The sequence below is a fragment of the Manacus vitellinus genome, unplaced genomic scaffold (genome assembly GCF_001715985.3).
Source record: "Manacus vitellinus isolate BGI_N305 unplaced genomic scaffold, ASM171598v3 scaffold_8_pilon, whole genome shotgun sequence".
NCBI classification, from domain to species: Eukaryota; Metazoa; Chordata; class Aves; order Passeriformes; family Pipridae; genus Manacus; species Manacus vitellinus.
Window position 1 is genome coordinate 4,849,754 of NW_021940864.1, and position 10,176 is coordinate 4,859,929.

Here is a 10,176-nt window from a genome sequence, read left to right on the forward strand (position 1 = left end):
AAAGAGGAAATTCCCCTCTCCCAGCGAAGGAAACATGCTGCGCCTCAGAAGGCTCAAGAAGCGGTTGGCAGCTGTGTGCAGGAAGAGAAAAACCTCTCATTTTGAACTTGAAAGCAAAACTTGGTTTCAAGGGAACAGTAGAGAAGTGTCACCAGCAAAGTCTACGGTTAGGGTGACCTATACAGTTCCTTTACTGAAATGTAAATACGTAGGTAAGAAAGCATGTAGAGAAAGGCCTTTCCCTGAGGTTTTCCTTTGAAGTGATAGGAGAAGCCTCCACAGATTTTGTGCATTTATGAACAGACCTTTTTAAAGTGAGGGCTGCAGGGGAAAGGTGGAACTGCAAAGGAGGGTGTTTCAATAGCTGTTTCAAAACCAGCTTTAGTGGCCTGAATGTTATGGTGTTTCTGGGTGTTTTGCTGCCCCACCCTGCTCCACGCCTATGTGAGCCACTGGGACTACTGAAAAATATATTTTCATGTCAAGTGATGCTGACTTATGCTCTTTTGTTTGCACAATAAAAAAATCTCCTTCAAACTTGAAAATGCTTTAAAACTCCAGCTTTGAAGCAAGGCTTGAGGATGCAGTGATGATCTCCTGATTTCTGTTTAGCCTTGCCTAGAACCTGTCTACTTCAGCCTGCAAAAGCACCCATGGGGGGGGGTTGCCATTGGCTCTGCAATTCCATCTGGATTTTACCTTTTTGTGCCTTTTTCAGGTGAAAGCTCACATGGTGTCTCAGTGCTGAAGTGGCAGGCAAACATGGAGTGGTTGCTGTACCACCTCGGAGCCTGAACTCGCTAGTGCAGGAAATGACTTCTTTGCAGTGCCTGCCCTGCACCACCACGGCTTCAACAAAAGGCCTGTGCAATGTCGGCAGAGCATGTAACTGGGGGAAACGTGCTCTGAGAAATGTTCTTATATATAGCAGAGAGGAAAGGAATAGAGAAGTAAGAAAAAGACTGCGCTGTGGTTTTCAGGCTGCCATTGCCCAATTGCCTTTGCACCGTGAGGTCCTCCTGCCACGTGCCCTGTGCCTTCATCAGGGGTGTGGAAGACAAGTAATGCTGATGCTTTACAGGAATAACCTCTGAGCCACACTACAGCAGCTTCATCTTCAAGATACAAAGTAAGAAAAAGGACAAATAAGTCCAGTACAGCACAGTTTCCTGCACTGCTAAGATCTGTGAGTGTTTCAGCACATGGGCTTGGGCACTACCATGGGTCTGGCCCATCGTAGCAGGAGAGATCCACCTAGACCAGGTCAGCCAGAGAGCCATTGTGAAGGGAAAGCAAACTTTAAAAGTAAATGGGATGAGTCATGTTGCCTGTTGGCATAAATGCAAAACATTTAGGAGCAGGAAGCGTCTTTGTTTTTGTGCACGGGGAATGTGCTTCAGGTCGGGTTATCACTGAGGTGCATTTCTGGCCAGCAAAATAAGGGCTTGCTCCAGCAGCAAGACCATCCCGCCTGTCAAGGAGAAGCAATTTCGTGCAGTTCAGTGTTAGGTACCCAAGTCTTTGCTTTTTGTATTTAACACTGTATTTAACAACATTGAATCTGAAACCAGAATCCTGCCACCTACTGCTCATGGAAATTCCAGATGTGTTGCGTGCACGGCGGTCTCAACCCTAAAAACCTTAAAAACCTCAAAAACCTCATCAAAGCTCTCCGGGACTGGTCAGCTCTGCACAGGCTGGAAAAAATATCTGTGAGCCATCTCAATTGCCCTACTGGGACCTTGAGCTGATGTAACGATGTCTGTGGCAGTGCTGGCTTTCTTGGAGAACAAAGTGCTGTTTCCTTTTGTGTGCTGAACAAACAAACAGTGTGTGGGAATTGGTCCCTACAGAAATACTTTTTTTTTTTTTAAATATCCAAGTAACTTTTTTTCAGAACACTGACCTGTTTATTGCTTGGGAATGCCTGTGACTGCCTTCTGAAACTCAAAAGCTGCAGAGGTGTCCATGGCAAGAATAGAAGACTATTGCAATAATACTAGGGATGGTTCTGCAGTTAAAATTAAGCACAGAAGTGTCTGAAAACTGTCAGTCTGCCTAGTGCCAGAATTCATTATGAATTTGGTTTTTAATATAGTTTAGGCTAGAAATCATCCTAATTATCTTTTCTCCTTTAATTAAATAAGAAGTCTGCCATTAGCCTCTGCTTCCCATAACTCATGTTTTGGATTGAGCTTCTCATGCCTGGGAAATGGGAGAACTGGAGAGAAACTGGGGAGAGAGACAAAGACAAGACTCTGAAGTATGTAACTTATCTTTGCCACTTATCTGTCTCCAGGTACTGGCTCAGTGAAACTTCCCACATTAACAGTGTCTTTCAGCTCTTCTGCTCCAGCTGTCAGCTGCTCACTGCTTAACCAAGAATTTGGGGGCAAATTTCTTGCTGTCTTATAAATAGTCCACATTTAAAGCCGTGGCCAGAGCATACATAGGTAGACTTTAAATCTAGGGAAGGAAGGTAAGAGAGATTTGTGGAGATGAGGGAGGTGTAGTCTTGTATATGCAAATTCTGCCTTGAAGCATTTTGATTCATGTAGTAAAATTGCTTCTAACAAAATTAACTTTATGTGGATATTGTTTGAAACAAGAATTTCAAATGTTAAGCAATGAACAATGCTACTGAAGAATCACACATACACTGAAGCTCTGCTCTAATACTTATTATTTATACTTCTGAAAACAACTTGATGCATGTATGCTAGTTTGGTTTTTAGAAATCTGAATCAGTTTAAACCCTCTGTCTTCATAAACCGCAGTGGAAAAATTAGGTATGTGTATATATTTTAAAATGTTATTAAAAATATAGACATTGAGGTTCAAAGAGTTAATTAATATTTAAATTACTATATTTTAAAAAATAATAAACAAGACTAGTTGAACAGGTTTAATAAGAGAAGAAGTCAATTTAGTTGAAAGTAGATATACAGTGATAGCAGCTCCTAAAGCCAAAATATGTGAGCTCATCTTTTGCTAGATGCATCAAGCTGATTTCTTCATTTATCACTTCTGGTTTAGGCCTAAATGTTTTGAGTAATTACATTTTTTTTTGTAGAATAAGATGAGAGGTGTGAGGATAGCAGTAGCACCAAATACAAGAGAAAATGAGTGCGACATTAAATAAAATAATTTCTTTGGTGTCTGTACTCATGCAAGAAATTTATCATCTATTCTATATATCCCAATGTTGGAATTATTTGTTACAAATAGTTGTCCAAACTTACCCAAATTATTTTCCCAGAAGTACAGTGCTTTCCCTCTTTTAAAATTCAATTAAAAACATGGCAGTGAATTTTTAATACCATTTAGAAAACTGGATGTGGGTGCAATATTCTGCCTTGATGCAGGGCCTCACATGCCACTGGCCTGGCCCAGTCAGCAGCCTCACTGCTCATTCCTGCCTGGCTCCACACCGGTGGCTCCGACGCTTGTTCCCTCCAGACCAGCAGCCTGTGATCCTCTTCAGCTCATTTTAAAAAGCCACTTCAATATTAGTTTCATCTACTGCAGGGAGTTGTGCAACCTGCCAGCCACAGGCACAAAAATCATGCATTGGTTGCAAAACTAACGCTGGAGAGTTAACATTTTTTTCACTCTTTATATATATACATATTTGTATGTATATTAAATATACACATGTGTGGACACACACATATACACGTATACTTGTTTGTGTTGACACTTCAAAGCCTTTGGGTTCTATCTGTTTTGCATTTGCCAAGGCTTTTGTTGCTGTTTTTTTCCCAGGTACCAGAGTGCCTTAATGATTTAGGGATGTAACATTTTCAATGTGCTATACGTGGGAATTGAGGCCAAGCTTCTCTCTTCATCCAGGGCAGGCTGTCACGCAGGAACCAGGAGAAGGTATATTCTGTCCCTCCCATCCTGTGGGGATCCCAGATGGCTGCTGTGTCAGCTGAAGTCACTCTCTGCTCTGTAACCTCTTCCTGAAGACTAGAGGATACAGGTTCAACAGCCGGAAGCCTTCTGGGAAACTGCTTGAGAATCAGCAGGTACCCAGGAGGTGCAAGAGGCTTTTCTTTGTATTTAAAGTAATACATTTAAAGTGTAAAGTTTTCTATCTTCCTCTAAATTAAAGCCACTTTCTGTTTAAACATTTACAACTCTTTCGAGCACATACCTCTGCCACATACAAATGCATTTGTCCTAGAAATCCTTGGAAATACAGAATAGTCTGTGTTTTCCATAAGCCTTCAGAAAATCAACTGTTCCAAGGGCTTAACGCTGGAGTAATTTAACAGCCGTGTTGCAAAAATGGCAAGGTAAGCAGCCCAGCAGAAGATACAGTAGCCAAAACTCTTATCTCAGGACCCATTGCTCAGAGAATTGCATCAACTTCCCCCGGTAAATAATGAGTCTTATTTATAAATTCACATACAATACAGAAAGGAAGCTTGTTGCACTATTGTGGAGATCAAAGATTCAACGTGGGTTTTTTCCTCCTTCTCCTGTTTGGAGAACTAAAGTCAGTTTGTATGTATCTGTGTCCTTCTTCTTATTGCTGAGCCCAGCACAGTTGATAGCCTTGGGTATTTTTTTAAAGCTGTTTCTAGAGATAAACATTTTGCAAAAATTCCCAGAATGCAAGTGCTCAACTTAATTTGCCCAGAGCTGTACTGTTTGTTGGCAGGCTGTTCCTTTACAGGGGGTTTTAAGTTCCAATTCGATGTATCACATATTAATACACAATGAGAAACTTTTTCTGTGGACGAGGGTGAAATCCCTGCCTTACTGAGGTCCAAAGAAACAAAACTTTTATTGATTTAGTTCAATAATATTCAGAGGCTAATCCCAAATCTCTCGCTCCTTTATTAAGAACGATTCTATCACTGAAAAAATATGAACAAAGTTATATAGCCTAATCAAAACAATCCCCAAAGTGCCTGAGCACACTAACAACAGCTTTAAAACTTGGATTGTCATTAGTTTTTCAGTGTCAGTTTGAGAGGCAGAGAGGAGATGTTTTTTGTTAGCATGCAGAACTCAGTCTGCCTTCTCTTTCAGGTTACACTTTTTGATGTGACAGACAACACACAGGTTCATCACCACCTTCTTGGCTGCAGCAGGTAATTTGCTCAGCTCCATGTGTCATGATGACAGCTACCAGACAAGAATTTTCTTCCTCTCATGCAAACAGTAGATGTATTTTCACTGGACAGGCTAGGATGTTTTGATCTAATATAATACTAGAGAGAAAGAGAAAGAGAAAGCATATGGGGTGTGCATATATATACACAAAAGTCTATGTAGTATATACACATACACACCCATTTATATATACACACACATCTATGCATAAAGGGGTTGCTTAACAGCCTATAAAAACCGCCACCTTACTATGAGTCTTATGGGTGTTTTCTTCCACAGAAGCAAAGCGCTAATCAGGAGAGGAAACAGGAGCTGAATTACCCCACCCACCTCCACAGCCCCTGCTAAAGCCATTTATCACAATGTTTCTCAACCTTCTTGAGTTGGCAGCTTTTTAGGACTTGTTTTTGCAACCTTTCGCAAAAACCTATTAAAAATGGTATAATAACAAAGTAACAATAATGCTTGTCTTAAGCACAGGTGTGGTAGGGACACATGAGAGTTCCCCAGACAGCCCTGGGCTGTCAGATCTGGCTGCCGGACAGAAAAAGATTAACTTTGACCAGAAATGTTGTAAGTATTCCAGAGCAAAACAAATTTAGGGGAGTTCATGGCCAGCACTGGGCAATGTGTTAAGGTTGTATTTCCTGAATATTGATTTCGTCAATTTAAAGTGAGTTACATTCGATGAAAGATAGGTACTGGTATCAGAATTGTCATCTTTTAATATTTATATTTAAAAAAATTAAAACCTCCATCTTATTACATCAGAAGAAATAAGAGATGGACAGAAACAGTGTGAAAATGACTGTAAGAATTTTTTTTGCCTAGTCAATGGAATTTTAGTTCATTATTTGGTCTCTAAATGCTATTGGAACAAGAACACTTCTGAGACGATTTTATTTGTCAGCCACAAACATTTTCAGGTAAAATCAAAAATAGGAGGACAAAATATGCAAGATAGATATTGAATATGCAAATATTATTAAGCAACCATACAAAATAAAGGTTAAAGGATTTAGAGTAAAATTTAATGTTTCAAGAAGTACCTGAAGATCATTAACTAAAAAAAGAGGCTAGCTATAACCTGAATTTAATTCCATAGACTTGAGTTATCTGAGGACTACTGTGATACCTGTTTTCATATGGTGTTGAGAAAGCACACAGTTATGTGTGTCCAGATGAGTTAGCTTAAATATCAGGACACCTAATAATGCCAGCAATTCGTAATATCACAGGCAGCAACTGTTAATAACCAGCTGGTTAATAACAATGCAGGGGACTCCAATGGTCACCAATTCTGAACTGTAAGTCTTGGGATATTAACTAGAGTTAATATACCAGTGGGATTTTTTAAAAATATATTTTATTAAATTAAAGGTATTTTAATATCCTGAAATACTAAATTCAGTGCCTCCAGAGGCAGAAATTCAGAACCTCCAGAGGGGTTCACTGTTTGGAGAGAGTTCCTCTGTAAAGTCAACCTGTTCTGCCAAGGCCAGACAGTACAACTGAACTCCCTGGGACTACTTAAGTAACACCAACAAGCAAGCACAAACTGTAGGACTATCCCTGGCTGTCACTTAGAGCTACTTGAGATATCAGTCCTATAGAAAACCCCAGATTCCCCTTGGATATACTCAGATTTTACAGAGTGCAGACAATACTATTCATATTGAAATTTTACTTCACCAGCTACTTATATTTCCCCTTAAGCTTAAGCAATTTTTACTGCTAAGTGTGCGTCCTGAGGAGACTTCAGAACCATAACTTACACCTGATGAAATTTTTCCTGGCCCTTGTTGGAGAAGAGTGAAATGATCCCATTTTTGGTTATCGTGTTGTTTTCCACCATTCTCCTGAGTCTTGTCATAGCTAACACTCACTTCCCACTGCTTTTTGAATGGCTTCCTCCCAAACCCCTGCCCCGTTCTCTGCCTTCAGCTGAAGAGCATTTTGGAGACAGGAATCAGAGAAGGAAAGGTGTTTTTCTCCTCTGGAAGAGTCATTGTCTCTGAAAGTGTCTCTGGATGTGGCACTTGGGGATACAGTTTAGGGGGATTATTGTGGTGCTGGGGTGATAGTTGGACTAGAGGATCTTGAAGGTCTTGTCCAACCCTGATGATTCTGTTATTCTCATTAAAATGAAAGCCTAGAGAATTATTTTCTCAGTTTTATGTTGTGAGATTGAGATGTTTTATGTAGATATAGGCAAACTTCAGACACTGGAAACCTAACTTTTAGCAGTGCACAGGTAATATCATTTTGATGGTCATGGTCCTGACTGGATTTCCTATTTGTCCCATTTATTAGTTGTCCTGTGGTGGTCCCATAAATATTTCTGAAATAATCTCTCAAGTGTATACCAATTATCACTGGTAGAATTGCAATAAACAGTTCTTAATGGCCCAGTAGGTTTCTAATCCAGGTTCAGTAAGCAATTCCAAACCAAAACCATTTCTCTGAAAGCAAGTTTATTCTCTAAATGAGATCTCAACTGAAAACCTTCATGTTTAAGCATATTAATTGTAGGATTCTTCTGCCAACAAAATGAAGCAGGCTCACTCCAAGGAATAGTTACTGTAATTTAGACAACTACTGAAAACAGTTTTTAACATAATGGTTGTAAACTGTGCAATAGTAATATAGTAAAAATCTTAGCTGGAACCAAAATATACATTATCTGAAGTCAGAAATTAAGCTTCACTTGCATTCTTTTGCATAGTAAATTATCAAGTGTCTCTTAGATAAAGCTGATTGCCTTAACTAAAGAACAAATTTATTCTGGCTGCATTTATTAAAATCTATATTTACACATGATTCCTGTTTGACTGAGCAACTTTTAATCTCATTTAAATGTCTCTTACTGCATCACATAGTGAAAAATACAATGAATGTATGAGAAAATATAACTGGACCTCTTTGGTATAAAAATAGGAGAGATACAAAATAAATTTTTTTAAAATTTGCTTGTGAAAATGAAAAATTTTGAGGCCAAAATAGACAGAATAAATAGTAAAATATATATATTTTTAATAATTCACACATGAATGCCCATTTCCTGCAATCACTTAGGGGAAAAAAAGCTTGCCATACTTACTCTTAATTCAAACATTATAGCTACAAAATTAAACCCCCAAACAAACAAACAAACAAACAGCAACAAATTGTTGGTTGGTTGGTGTTTCTTTTTATGTGGGATTTTTGCTGTGTCTGCGTGGCACTGCCAGTTTTCTGTATGGGACAATGGTGGTCTTGTCTTTAGGGAATTTTCCTTCGTTTAGAAAGCTTTATTAGAACAGAGTATCACTTGTCAGCCTGTACCCAAATTCAGACAATTTGGGACGTCCATAATGATTGTGCAAACACAAACACGACTGTATTTCACACTTAAAACACTTCATTTTTAAGATCCCAACACTGGAAACAACTTATTTGAACACTAAACCTCACTGTTAAGGACAATGTGTTAATTTTTTCACAACCCATTTTTCATCTGCCCGCTCAAATATTGCTTAGACTTCCTGATTTCAAAATCTGGCCAGGAACTCGAATGGCCTTTCTGAGAAGGTTGCCTCAAAAGGACAAGGGTAACCACATGCTGCTGCTTTTTAGTCCTTTTTTATTTCTCTTCCGGAGAGAGAGGGGCTGGTTTTACTGCATTTTTACCGTGTTTTGGGTTTGTTGGGCGCTGCAGGTGCAGGGCTGCAGGGAGCACAGCCTGGTCTCCGGTCAGTGTGGGAGCACTCGCGGTCTCGCCACCTCAAAAGCCGCCTCCGTTCCCCCCTCCCCCCCTTTTCTTCTTTTGGAGAGACTGGGGATATTTTTACTGTCTTTTTACATCATTTTTACCACATTCTGCCTTTGTTTAGTGCTGGAAGTGCAGTGCTGGAGGTAGCACAGCCTGTTGTTCGGTCGGTGTAGGAACACCGGCGGTCTCGCCGCCTCCGCTTCCTCCCCACTTTTTTATTTTTCTTTTTGAGAGAGAGAAGTATGTTTACTGCCTTTTTACTACATTCTGGTGTTGTTGAATGCTGGAGGCGCAGGGCTGGAGGGAGCACAGGTTGCTGTTCGGCCAGTGCAGGAGCACTCGCGGTGCCGGAGGCGGCTCTGGAGGCGGCGAGACCGCGAGTGCTCCGTAAACAAAACGGGGGTTTTGTTTACCACCCTGCGGCGGGGCCTGTGTGGCGCAGGCGGCTTGAGCCTGCCCCACCGCCACGACTACGACAGCGACAACGACCTTCCCTCCCGGCCATCCTGCCCCGCCGCCGTGAGGGGAGGCGGGAGGGGCGGGGAAGGCCGCTCGCACTCCCCTCGCCACCCTCAGTCGGGCGGGGCCGGGGCGCGCGCCCCACGGCGGCGGGGGGCCGGCCCGCGCCATCGTGCGCGGCCAATGGCGTGCGGCCACCCCGCGATTCAAAACGGCGCCTCGCGCCAATGGGCGCGGTTGGCGGGCGGGCGAGGGGCGGGGCCCGTGCGCGCGGCCGTAACCGTCGCTCGGTGGGGGGCGGTTGTTCCCTCAGCGCAGCGGGCGCGGCGCGTCGGCCGCGCCGCTCCGGCCCGCTCCGCGGATCCGCCTCCGGCACGGCACGGCCCGGCCCGGCCCGCGCGCGGCTCCAGGTAACGGGGGGCGCCACGCGCGGGCCGGGATAACGCCCCCCGCTCCCAAACCCTTCGCCCACGGGCTTTCCCTCTGCGCCTTCCCCGTGGCGGGGGAGCGCTCCCGCCGATCGCCGCCGCGCTCGGCTTCTCTCGCGGCGGAGCGGCGCGAGCCGCTAGTTCGGGCCCCGGGGTTGGCGGGCCGGGCGCCTCCGCTTTGTCGCCGCCCGCCGCGCCGGGCCCTGCGCCGGGATAGGCCGCCGAGGGGCGGTGCGGCCCTCCCTTCCCCCGGCGGCGGAGGCCCCGCGCCAGGCCCGGGCCGGGAGCGCGGGCGGGGCGGGGCCGGGGGGCTGGGCCTTGCCCGGCACGTGGGTCCCTTCCTGTCAACAGCGCCCCGCCGCCGCCGCCCGGGCCCTGCGCGGGGAGTGCGAGCTTCTGCCGCGTCCCCGC

At 43.6% G+C, this 10,176-nt stretch overlaps 1 long non-coding RNA gene across 1 annotated transcript; it reads left to right on the forward strand.

Moving 5' to 3' along the window:
- Positions 1–808: 808 nt before the first annotated feature.
- Positions 809–4,156, forward strand: LOC108641775. The gene is made up of 3 exons (XR_001922249.3): positions 809–1,129; positions 2,148–2,263; positions 3,853–4,156. It is a non-coding gene; the product is annotated as an uncharacterized LOC108641775 (long non-coding RNA).
- Positions 4,157–10,176: the final 6,020 nt, after the last annotated feature.